The following is a 13,055-nucleotide window of genomic DNA, read 5'->3' on the forward strand; positions in this document are numbered from 1 at the left end:
GATGTAAAGAAAACTCTGAGCAGACAAGTCATTTTTTTCACATTATACAGAGGGAAAAAAAACAGACACAGCAGATTAAATCTACATTGTTAAGCCCAACGAATACAACATTTTAATTGTACTTGACAAAGTATTAAGTATCAACTCTGCACAGTGATTCTTAAAGTTTCTGCGAGCGCTGTTTTGTTTTGTTATGATGACCAACTAGCCTCTAGTGACAGAATAGGCAAGGGTGTGTCTCACACTTCTCAGTGCAGAACTTGTTTCTTTCTCTTCCACTGACCCTTTCACACATCCCTCGTCTTTTCAAGAGCAGAGGTAAAGTACACACGGTGAGTCAAAGGTTGTTAAAAATGACATACAAGGCTACATGGGCTGCATGTTTAAAAGGTGACTTTTTGAAGAATTAAACCGTGGAATAAAAGTTAATCATCACTCATATTCCTTCATGACAATATCACAACAGGGTTTATCTATGGCCACATCAAGATAAAGCCTCTAGGCTATTCACTGTATGATAACACTTGCCATCCAGGTGATGTAATATGAATGGGCACAGGTTTTACATTTCAAGCATTCACACTCTTTGTAGCCTGTACTGCTAATGTGAGTTGTTACCCTGCCGGCCAAGACTCTCAGGCTATTTGGATTTTCTCTGTCTAAGCAACAACATTATAAAATACACACTTTAACAGGAGATTTCCAATGCAAACTGAATTATCTCATTTCTACAGCTGAGGTTTACACAAAGCTTCCTGGGTAAACCCCAGAAGTTGCAGCTTTATTAGTGTCGTGGTTCTTTAATGAAACAGTTTTCATGGAAAAATACAACTTTAATATAAGGCCTAAAGTTGGGTTCCTGATTATTTTCTTTATTAATTGTTAGAAAATAGTGAAAAAATGGCATTCACAGTTTCTCAGAGGCCACGGTGATGTCTTCTATTTGCTCGTTTTGTCTGACTAAGCCTAAAATGTTAAGATATTCAATTTACTGTCATATATGACAAGGTCAGACAGCAAATTGTCACATTTGAGAAGCTGGAACCAAAGAACAATTGGCATTTTAGCTTGAAAAATGACAAAAAAAACAATGAATCGATTATCAAAATAGCTGCCGATTAATTTTCTGCTGATCAATTAATTGACTTATTGTTGCAGCTCTAACCTAAAACACTTGCTAGATGACAGGATGGCCAATTCCGCTTTCACACAATTGGGACATGAACAAGACAACCAAGAGTTGTAGCCTCCCGTTGTGAAGTAGTCAAACCACCATTGTAGTTGCCCACCTGTGTTCCACACTTCTGGGATGTCTGTTATCAAAAATTTTAGATTTTTGTAGAGTGAATAGTTGTACAAGTTGACCTGTAAACATGAAATTCATGGTGAAGTATCGCAACAAAAAAAGACTCCCCAAACCCCCCCCCCCCACACACCAAATTATGCCTGGCCCAAGACATTAGTCCTGTTAGTCATTTCTCATATACAGTATTAAAATGAGTTCTTCTGGAAGTGTGCTGATATTTTGAAAGACACATAATCAATATATGGATAACCTTTATAATCTAACAAGAAAAGTGCTGTATCTATAGCTGGTTAAAACATACTAAATCCTTTAAGCAGGTGTTATTTATTAGCTACATAAAGCATAATATGTGTTTTGGTGCATGTAGGCAAACTAATCCCAGCAGACATTTACACTCATCACTCACAGTAAACCAACAGGGAAAACACCCATTTACCTTACAACATCATCAACTGATCAGTGAAGTCAGTCCTCTGTGATTCCATTCAGCCTTGACAGGCCATTACACTAAATGCACAGTAGTATTGAGAGAGCTCTAAATAATGCATCAGGTTATTAGACCAGATCTGTACTCATTCCAGTCTCGGGCACGCAACACAAGGGAACAGCTTTGAGCTTTGGGCTTCTACTGAATGTCTCACTCTTGAATGATGTACATATTGTGTGTATGACTTTCGGCAGCATCAATCAAATTTGCCATCACCGTAATAACGCAGTAAATATTACTCATAGAGCCACTTCCTTGTGTGTTACATAAAGCCAAAGGATAAAACAGTAATACTGTGATTTCTGATTGCTAGCAGGGTTGAGTCCTGCTCCATAACAGGCGACCACTTTTGAATTTTTCACCTGACGGCTGGCTAATAGAAGCCGCTATGTACTGTATAATTACAAAATTTTATGAGAAGCATCTAAAACCAATGTGCTTGTTGTAGCTTGTACACAGATAAATTTACCAATTAGGGAATTACTGCCATGTGTTTTGATTTGTGCATTGCAGCGGGAGGGATGTTATGAACTGCCACTGACTGTATTAGCTGAACAACTTTGAGTCCAACAACTTTTGGAGCTGACAACTGTTGGACCCCTTACGCATGCTACATAACTGCAACATCCACGGTTCAGTGCCAGCAGCGGACTGTGTGTTGTTCCTCATCTCCCTCTTGCTCTTCCCTTTCCTGTCATCTCTCTAATTTTGCTATCTAATAAAAAAGAATAAAAAATGCCCAAACAAATCTTTTTTTAAAAAAATTCGATGTTGGGAAATTAATCTGAATAATAATTAACCCACTGAAACTCTGGTAAAAAGGCCCTAAAACCAAACACGTCTGAAAATCTTTATGAAAAAGTTTTGTAGCTATTCAGTCATGTCACTACTGACTGTTCATTTATGTAGATCACATCGTAAAACTATCTAGTTTAATACTTGCTTTAACATAATGATCTTTGATAATTGACCTTTGTTTTGTTGCTTTTTTTCCTATTATTATATTTCTCATATTTTCTTTTGGATAAAACTTTAACTCAAACAACTGTTGAACTTCTTTTTCTGTTTGTTTTTTCCACAAAAATCAAAGTTCCTGAAATATTTTGACTGCAGGGGCCATAGTGCTGGCTCCTGAAGAAGTCTCTACTTCTGAGATAGGACTTGGTCCAAGAACTATTAATGTGTAGTTTTGTAGTACTGAATGTCACTGACTGGTCAAACACAAGCCTCCAAGACTGCAATTACATATACAGCTTTAATTCACACAGAAACAAGCACTGTTTCTGTCTAGTAAAAATATTAGTACTTGGAATGGGAACTTCTTGTAATGTCATTGATGTTAACACAATGTAGCCGACTTCCAGGCTACTCTATACAAAAGAAAGAAAGAGACAGAGAGAGAGAGAGAGAGAGACAGAGAGAGAGAGAGACAGAGAGAGACAGAGAAAGAGAGAGAGAGAAAGTAGACAGTAAATGAGAAAAAACATTTCTCTTCATTTCCTAATTGTTTCAAAGGGGTTATGTACTACAAGAAAAAAATAACCAGGAATCACACAACAGCTTTGGAGATAGAGATGGACAGGTTTTTTCCAATAATAAAAAGGATACAGAGGATAAAACAAGGATTATCATAGTCAGTGAGTGACACTGCCATCCTCGTGAAGTGGAAAGCTTCTGAGCGTAATTAAGGTAGCTCATTTCAACCACATGACTTGTATGAGTAGGAGTAAGCCTATACCAGCGGAAGGAGTCAAATATCTTAAACATGAGCAACTTCTACCAGATTTTGAAGGCGGCAACATTGGTTTATGTAAAATACTTTGAATTCCTTAAGTTGCCAGGGCTGTTTATCGAATGCTCTCTCTCAAAACACTGGTAACAGTGTACATGAGTGATTTCATAGCTTTGTGCTGAGTTGAACCACTTCATACTTAGTAAGTACAAACATGCATGTTTAACATTGTACTATGCAAATGAGAAATGAACAATTTCTCAAATTCAAAGGAACTGTTCTGCAATAGAGCAATTCCCTCTGGCTTCTGTGATCTTCACACCATGTTGCTACTGAAACATCACACAGTAGTAGGACTGCAATTAACAATTATTTTCATAATTGATAAATCTGCTGATTATTTCTTAATTAATGTTTTGTCTGTAAAATGTTGGAAAATTGTGAAAAGTGCCTGTTGCCTTGTTTTGTTTGACTCACTATCCAAAATTCAAAGAAAATCAAATTACTATCATGTTTTATAAAGAAAAGCATGAAATCACCACATTTAGGAAGATGAAACCAACTAATGTGTGGCATTTTTGCATTAAAAATTGCTCAAACGATTACTCCATTATCAAAATAATGGCTGATCAATTTTCAGTCCATCGACTTAATTGTTTAAATCGACTAATCTTTGCAGCTCTACGTGGCTGACAATGTTTTCACTATGCTTATGTGTCAATAACGCCTCACTACACAGATAGTTCAGTTGAGCTCTCATCTACTGCTCTCTAAATGGCTGTTTGCTGTTAGCAGTCAGAGAGAGGAAGCGCCAGCCCACAAGAGAAAGCAGTGAGAGTAGTGTGGGAGGAGAGAGTGATGCACGACAGAGTCAGACCAGGGAGGAGTGGGGTGGAAGGGATGCTGGAGAGATGGAGTGATAATATAGATATATACATAGATGCAGCAGGTGAGGGAGGGGTCACCTCTTTGTCACAGTGACTTTCTGTGTCACACAGCCCCGTTGTAGCCTGCTGGATGCTGTGGATATGAGTGAGAAGTGGTATGAGGAGCGGGCACGCAGCCGTGGCCCAGAGAGGAACCATCAACACAAACAGCCTGTTTTTGTTATTTAAAAAGCGGGCTAAAAATACACAGTCATAAGCCACTTCAATTACTGGCTAAATATAAATAAATGTCTCATCTCTGACAGCTCCTCATCTTCAGAAGTATCTGGGGAAAAAGCAATTTGCTTTTCATGTTGGAGTCACATTTATAGTAAGATTTATTTCTGTTGTTCCGGCTTCATCTTCATTTAAAAATTGAGGAGCTGATTTTGGTTTTACATGCGTGTGTGTGTGTGTGTGTGTGTGTGGGTTTATCCATGTGACTGAGAAAATCTGTTGGTTGGCCAACTAAATTCTATGAATGAGAAAGACTGATGTATTTATTTTGATTTAATTAATCTTAATGCAAGTCTATTTTGGACTGGAATCTTGTTGGTTCAAGGCACTGGATGTGGTGGATTTGGTAGGCAGGGGCTAGCCCCATGTGACGACCACCACACCCCCTGCCCACCCAATGAGTAATACTTCTTAAGCTTTTGAGGTTTATTGGAGTGATTGAACAAAATCCAACAATGTAATAACTAGGGCTGCAACTAATGCTTATATTCATTATTGATTTATCTCACAATTGCTTTCTTGATCAAAGGATAGAATGTGAAAAAATAATAAAAATGACTCATGATTTCCTACAGCCCATGATGATGATGATGATGATGATATTATCATTCGACTGATCAATGATGAAGGTGAAAAAGCCTGAAAGACTGGAATTTGGCAATCTGAGAGACACAGCGGCAGTGGCCGATGAGCAAGAGATGAGGCCTGCTGTAATTATGTGCTACACCACAAACTGACTCTAGCTTCTCATTTTAACTGGGTGGTGAAAGCTGCAAAATAAAGACATTACCCTAACTTTGCTGGTGTAGCCGGAGGAGAGGCTAGGGAGTTTCCCCCTTCTTTTAACCCAACAAACTAGCCGATGGAGAACAAATGCTACTTAGCATGCAGTGGAGCAGTGACTCATCTTTTCCTCTTTTGATTTATTCACATCATGGCTGAAATGACGCGCATGTGTCTAATAATCCAGGGACTGACATTAGAACTGGTCCCAGGTTGGAATTGAAGACATCACACTGTCTGCAGAAGCCTTAATGTTAAAAGCTAATAGTTTGTCAATTATTTAAGTGGCCATATTATGCTTTTTGTGATTTTATATCATTTATATACTGTTATGATGTTGGATTTCTATGTTAAACATGGTCTAAGTTCCAAAACTTCAGGTTAAAGTATGTAGGAATGCTCCCTGCAAGTCAAAAGTCCAGGCTTCAACCTGCTCTGAACGCCTCATTTGCAATGATTTTTTCTACTTTGCTGACGAGCTGACGTCAGCTTGTAGCACACGACCATAAATTTCCATCCATTCCATAGCCTTGGTTGCTAAGGTTTTTCCATGTGTTGTTTGCACTGTGTCCACTATGGCTGTAGTCAACCAAAGTGGGGAGTGCACAGTAAACTCGGCAGTCATACATTTCTCTGTTCTGTGTTTCTCTGTGTCTTCAGGTTAGGCTAACCCATTGTTGCTAACTTTGGAGCTAACACCCTTTACTTTTCCAGCACTTGGGGAAACAACAGACGTGACTTTTTAGCATTTATTAACTGACACACTGTAGTCTGTACTGTACATTTACTGCCAGACTGACAACTTACTACTAACCTTTTCCTCTGCTCCGCTCGCATTCACCGTCACTTCTCTGCCGCTCTTTCCACTCGCTACGCAAACATACTCCTTAATGGAGCCACGCTACCAGTGGTTTCCCAGGCAATGACACAGAGGTTGACTCACGTACTGGAACAGCACCGCAGAGACTCCCAAACGCTATCAATTTCCGAATGAATGTCCATTCATTCGGAAATTGATATCAAATGTTAAAAAACATTTTTTTTGGCCTGGCGGGGGTTTTCGTTGTGTCATTATGGAGAAACACAGATTGAGTAAATGTTGAATACAGTTAGACCCAGCAGTCTCCATTAGGTTGGGTGAGTTCAAAGTTGTGAAAATAACGGGGGTGTTTTGAATACAACCCCGTTTTCACAGGTAATTTGTTAGTCTGTCCCTCCCGCCGCCTGAAATAATGGATTAATCCTGGAGAGCTATTGATGTAGCACTTTTCTCCTTATGAAAATAACATGGAATTATTCAAACAATGAGAATTTTGTTGGACGAGAGCATATCGATCGACTAATCGACCGGCAGACAACAGCCCTAGTGTCCACTTTCATAATTTACATCGGATTGCGGATCAGAGTCGCCCGTGACGCAGCTTCTGGAAGCTAACCAATCAGAACAGAGCAGGCCCATCGGGAAGGGGGAGACAGGAGCTAAAACTGCCTGTTTCAGACAGAGGCTGAACTGAGAGGCTGTGTAAAGGGCCAGTATAACATAAATAAGGAGTTTTTTTCTTTACTGTAAATCATGAAAAGATATTCCAGTAGAGCCCCAGAATATAAATAGACCTGGAAATGTGCATAATATGTCCCCTATTTTTTAAGATAAACGGTCTAATGCTGCTGGAAGTCTAGGCTGAATTAAGAACAACATGTCTGAAAAACAGCCATATAACCAAATACCCATAACAAAGGGTCTAACCTACACTACATAAAACTGAGGTGATTAAATAGTCATAAATTAACACTTTGCAAGTTTTTATCTACCAATGAAGTTGATGAAATATCCCACCAAAGTTTGTTTGTGATATCCTCAGAAGATGACATAACTGACTTATCGGCGCGAACTGTTTGCACCATCTGCATCCTGGTTTCCCAAATGGATACCTCTAATTTTCCCTTTTCTAATTAGTTGATGAAGATGTCAGTCAATGCAAAATTGAATCTCAATTACAGATGGTGTGAACCTGAGGAACAGAGAGCAGAGACTTGTAAAGCGCTACTATGAGAAATAGTAACACTTCATGCAGATGTTGCATGATGAGTGCTACTTTATAATATAGTCATTCAAAAATCTGTGTATTCCTGCTGCAGTTACTGTATCTACAGGGAATGAGCTGCTGTGAGATATTCATAAAGGGATAAGTGCCAAGTTGGCCCATGGCAGGACTCCAATACCACTCATAAGGTAGCTTATTTCCTTCTGTTCTACTCGGCATTTCATTTCCAGCTGCACCATTGTCTGAGTATATGATTACCAAACAGTAAAGTGGCCATTGGTTTTCCTTGTCAGGTGCCCTGTTACTTACCAGAAAACACCTAAATGAGACTTCAGCTGTGAAAAAGATTTGGAGCGCAGCCCAGATGTTAGATTAACTTTCATCAAAGTCAATATCAAGTTCACCGACGCCCACCATCTAACAAACCTAATTAAGTGGTGCCATTAGGACCTGGGCGTTTAAATGAAATGTGATTGAAGACGGAACAAGTTATAACAAAGTGGGCAAAGAGGAGGATCCAGACAGCATTTCGAGGAGGCATCATTTTAACTGCACACAGACATGCAGAAGAGAGAGGGGAAAGGGGGAAATAAAAAACCTCTGGCATCACGTCCCAAGAATGTCAGCAATGAACTTACAGACCACATCCCAACACACAAGAGTCAGAGTCAGAATCACATCCAGACCTATAACAGCACTGGAAGAAAGAGAGGGATTGCTGTGGAACGCCTGAGTGAAAGAAGGAGGCCCTCTCGGAGAGTCCAATGAGCATCCTCCTTCTACATCACATGACGCAATCCTGCAAATGGTTCTGAAATTGTTACATGCTGCCAAAAGTTTCTCTTAAAGGGAAAAAAAAAAGAGAGAGTGAAAGAGTGAGAGAAAGATATAAAGGAGGAGAGAGAGAGAGATAGACAGAGAGAGAGAGAGAGAGAGAGAAGACAGGGAGAAGTTGTGGAGAGAGTTGGAGGGAGAAGGGAGAAAACATAAGGCGATGTGTTTTACTGCATACCTCGGGCTGGGTCACTACGAGTACAGAAGAGACATAAAACAAATCAGATCTGGAATGACCCGGGCTGCAGAGAGAACTGGGCTACAATGTAAATACACGGGCGCCTGATTCACACGTAGAAACACAATAATTGCAGAAAAGAGGGTGAAGAAGGGAAATGTTAAAGCGGCAGGAAGGTGGGGGTGAAAAAAACAAGTACCATTAAAAGAAAACATGATCTGGAACTTGTGACAGAAGAAGTTTAATTACAATCTGCTTGATGTTTAGAATTTTCTTTAGAAAAAAAAAAAAAAGACAATACATAGGGAGAGCAAATAGAGGAAAGAGAACAATGGACAAAAAGAGACAATGTGGACCTAACAACAACAAAGTAGACAAACTGAGTCTGTAATGCAGCTAAACAACTGGCTGAGCAGACTAGTCCAGTCCTGTCCCTTCGCTTCCCTCTCTCATTCTCCCTCCCGCAGCCTCCATGAGTCTATCTCATGCTCTTTTCCTATGATCACAGGGAGCATGTTACAGCAACAGTAATAGCACATGACAAGGTGACCTGTGCCCCACACAGGATGGGCTAAACTGGGGTGGAGGGGGTGGGGGGTCCCATGTCCCGTGTCCAAACCTATGGTCTCTGCACCACTCCCCCCCCTGCCCCGGCCCCACTGCTGGCCTGCAAGGGGAGAGAGAGCCAGTGACGGCAGCCTGCCCCCTTATGCTGGGCCCCTTGCTGGACTCTGGAGAGGGGAAAGAGACGAGGCAGGGAGAGGCCCACTCAAACACACACCGAAAGTCCTGTTTATGTCTATGCCGAATTTGACAGAGAATGCACATTCTCAAGCACACACAGTCATGCACACACTGGACCAACTGGACAGAACCGGACAGACAACCGACATGTGGGTGAAACGGGTGCAAAACGCACACAAGTCAAAGTTATATAACCTCCATAAAATGCTGTCTCTCTTTCAGGAAATACCTCTCTAAAAAAAAAATGTAAAATATAAGAAATGACTGGCATTTGTATTCTAATTTAAGTCTAGCTGAATTCTTCTGAAGTGTAAAAAAAAATATTAATACGTAATCCATTTATATGCTGAAATAAATGTTAAAAAAAGGATATACATTCACTGCCCTGCATATCATATAGTGACATATATTTTGCTTTCCAAGAAGAACTTGTTCTGCATGACTTGCACCCCACTTACAACAAGTATTACCTATGTGATGTGTTTGGCTTAGAAACCATCAACCACAGGAGGTAATTGAGGACCCAAAGACATTAGGGGGAACTTAACACTTCATTAGTTTCAAAGGCAACTGAACATATGTGGAAAACAGCACGCATGTACCGAGGTACATACAAGTGGGTCTTTACAGTTAAGTACAGCAGCCTCTTTCTTTCTATAGGGTTACATGTGAGAGGAAGCAACCAATTACTGTAGTCACGAAAGGGGGGAGGGGGCGGGGTATTTCACTGTATAGCAGACCTAATGGACTGTACCATCACCACAGCACACAGCTCCATAAACAACCTGATACAGTTACAGTTGATAAAGAAATAAACCTATTTTGTAGCTTCCCATTGCAGATCTATAGTTAGTTCAACTAACAAACTAATTAGATACTGAGTCAAAAGCTGAAGTATATGGTTCCTTGTGTCTGCAAAGTCTCTACTTTCTGTCCTAAATAATACAGGTTCTCTTGTAAATTTCCATTTAAATTCAGAACATATGTGATCGTTGATCGTAAGTCAGCTAAGATGTTGGGAAGTGAAACCCCATTCATTTTTTCCGAACTCGGGCAAAGAAGCAGCTGATATAAAAACAACATCATACCTGCTATATTTCAGGTGCCCAACTGTTTCATAAACAGAAACGGATAGGTGTGAAAAATCCAGTCTACTAAATCACTGGAAAGGTAGGTAGGAATACGTACACCTTGCTGTTTCAGATTTTCTTTTAAAAGATGAGCAGAGAGACGGGGAGTAGAGGCTGTTTTATATTTAAGACGTAAAACAGACAAGACGCTCTTAATTCCTGATGATGGTTATTATCATCATCCAGTGGCTCAGTTCTCCATTACTATTTAACTAAGACTAAGAGTCCTATAGGTGTTAAAAAAAGAATAACTAAGGAAGAAAAAGATTCTCTCCGGCAACGGTGTGTGCTTGAGATAATGATGTATAAATCTTTCCACACTCATATAACAGTACATGGTCTCATACACGGAAAGAAAGTGAAATACTGAACTGAGTAATCAGTTAAATGTCTTAGTTGAGACAACAGCAGGTTCAGCTTATCATTATATTGTTGTTTAACAACACAATATAAAAGCAATATATAAAAATGTATTTCAGTGTGTCACTAAAAAGTGACTAAACAGGTGGTAGTTAATTTTCATTTTTTTTATAAGGGGAATTTTCATTCTTTAAGTATATAATAAACTGTCTTAATTTAGACAGTAACACAACTGAACGGACTGTTTTGAACATTTCCTTGTCAGGTCTGCAGATTTCATTAAACAGCCCGTCAAAAGTCAGGCCTCGGTCCTCTGGTTTAAGGAGCGTCACTGATGTATGTCACATCTTGACAGGTGACATTCAATTTATCAAAGTTTTTAATTACTGCTATTTACAATTCAGAAAATGTAAATATATTACTAGAACATGCTGGTATTACAGTGTTAACAATTGTAATATTGATAATACTTCATACATTATGTGCTACCTTAGTTCTCTAAGATTTCTCTTCACGTGTATGTATGTAAAACAACGTTAGTAAATAACTGTGACATCACAAGACTGTAACAGACCTAGAAAATTGTTAGTGCACAAATTTTAAAATTCAGAGCAATGAGATATAGCATATCTAAAGGTGAATGGACAATTTCGCAATGTGTCGTTTCAAACACAGATTATCAGTGTACACATGTGTATATTGCCAGGTATGACTTGAAAGCAAAAGAAAAATGTCTCACCTGAGGTGTTAGCATGCCCTTGTACAATAGGTAAGACTTGAAACCTCTCTTCAGTTAATCCCAAGTTGTTAATCCTGTTCAATACAAAAGCAAAATGGCATGTCGCAAGTCACAGAGTGGGCCTTTACCCTAGTACCTGACCTGCTATTGCTCTGTTTATGTAACGCTGAACTATTTTCAACAGCAACATACAGCACTCACTGATAATCATCATATAGCAGTTATGGCAAGTAGTTCAATTACGCAGGCAAACACATTGGTAAAAGGACAGACTTAAAAATGTGCTAAACCTGTTTCTTGTGTGCTTACACTAACTCAAGTCTCGACTTTTGCATTCCTCCTGTGCATGCGAGTTTCATACCTTAGCTCAACTTTTCCCCCATCAAGAGCGAGTTGCTTTTAATCCTCTTTAGTCGCCGTTCGTCGTCCTCTTTCATGCTCTTGGAAAGTGTGTCCCCTCCATGTTGACTCGGTGGGGTAGCTTTGAGGAGAGAGGACCGCGTTGTACCAAACTCAGAAATGTGAGGAGACTTGGGGGAGAAAACGTCAAACTCGTAACTTACGCCCTTCCAGACGTTGGCTCACACACACAGCAACGCTGGTAGTAGCTAACGTTAGCGGGGCTAGCTGGCTGCTTTAACCCTAAAACGCGGCACCTAGTTCTGCCAGCTTATTAACCGTTCTGCGGCCGCCGGCAACGGACAATTAACGGGAAAAACGGCTACAACACAACGGGGGTATCAATGACGGTTAAACGCACTCGCTAACACTGAGACAACTAAATCACACCTACGGTAGTCCGACGAGAAATATCCCTCCTTCTTCAGGACCCAAATAGATGGCCATTACTTTTTTTTTTTTTTTTTTTTTTTTGTTATGCACCGCCCCCCTCCTCAGGACCTCTACGGGAAAGAGGGATTTCCCCCCCAGCCCCTCCGATAACCAATCACGGGTGGGCTCGGCGTGTCTCCCGTGTTGCGGTTGGTGACATTTCGGTCAAGCCCAGCTCTGTTTGGTCGGCCTCGGTGCCCGTAACGCCGAGAGCCGCCCCCCTCAAACAGGGGTGTGTCGTGACGTCAGAGGTAACGAAGAGGTAAACAACTTTGACCGCGTGAGGTTTAAAGCTACATCGTTTTTGCCTCTGATCTCTGAATCAACGGAGACCCGGTGTGGGGATTACCGTGCCAACATTAGATACGGCGCGGTGTGGCGTCTCAATTGGTGGAAGTCGTCCTGTTGAGGCCGTGCGCTTTCTCTCTCTCTCTCTCTCTCTCTCTCTCTGTCTTTCTCTCTCTCTCTCTCTCTCTCTCTCCCTCTCTTTGTGTTTTTACAGCCACAGGCTTTGAGCCCTGCAGGCTGTGTGAAACTCAAACAAGCCACAACATTGTTGCTTTCGATATCACACAGTTGAAATCATAATATGAGCTGCGTCTGGTCCAAAATGTTTCGATTTATGTATTTTGCTTCATGATTTCTTTGACACTTTTTCAAATGTGTGCAGTGAGGCGTGTGTATTGGAGGGGTGTGTCTACTCTGCAGTACAGTGGTAGGCTG

At 40.4% G+C, this 13,055-nt stretch overlaps 1 protein-coding gene across 1 annotated transcript in view; it reads right to left on the reverse strand.

Annotated features, from left to right (window-relative positions):
* LOC122980878 (vitamin D3 receptor B) overlaps window positions 1-12,737 on the reverse strand; it is a 30,640-nt gene extending 17,903 nt beyond the window's left edge. The window contains exons 1-3 of the mRNA XM_044349295.1: window positions 12,065-12,737; window positions 11,863-11,982; window positions 11,502-11,575 (exon numbers count right to left, since the gene is read on the reverse strand). The gene's annotated coding sequence lies outside the window, so the exon portion shown is untranslated. The remainder of the gene's footprint in view (window positions 1-11,501; window positions 11,576-11,862; window positions 11,983-12,064) is intronic.
* Window positions 12,738-13,055: the final 318 nt, after the last annotated feature.

The sequence above is a fragment of the Thunnus albacares genome, chromosome 4 (genome assembly GCF_914725855.1).
Source record: "Thunnus albacares chromosome 4, fThuAlb1.1, whole genome shotgun sequence".
Taxonomy (NCBI): Eukaryota; Metazoa; Chordata; class Actinopteri; order Scombriformes; family Scombridae; genus Thunnus; species Thunnus albacares.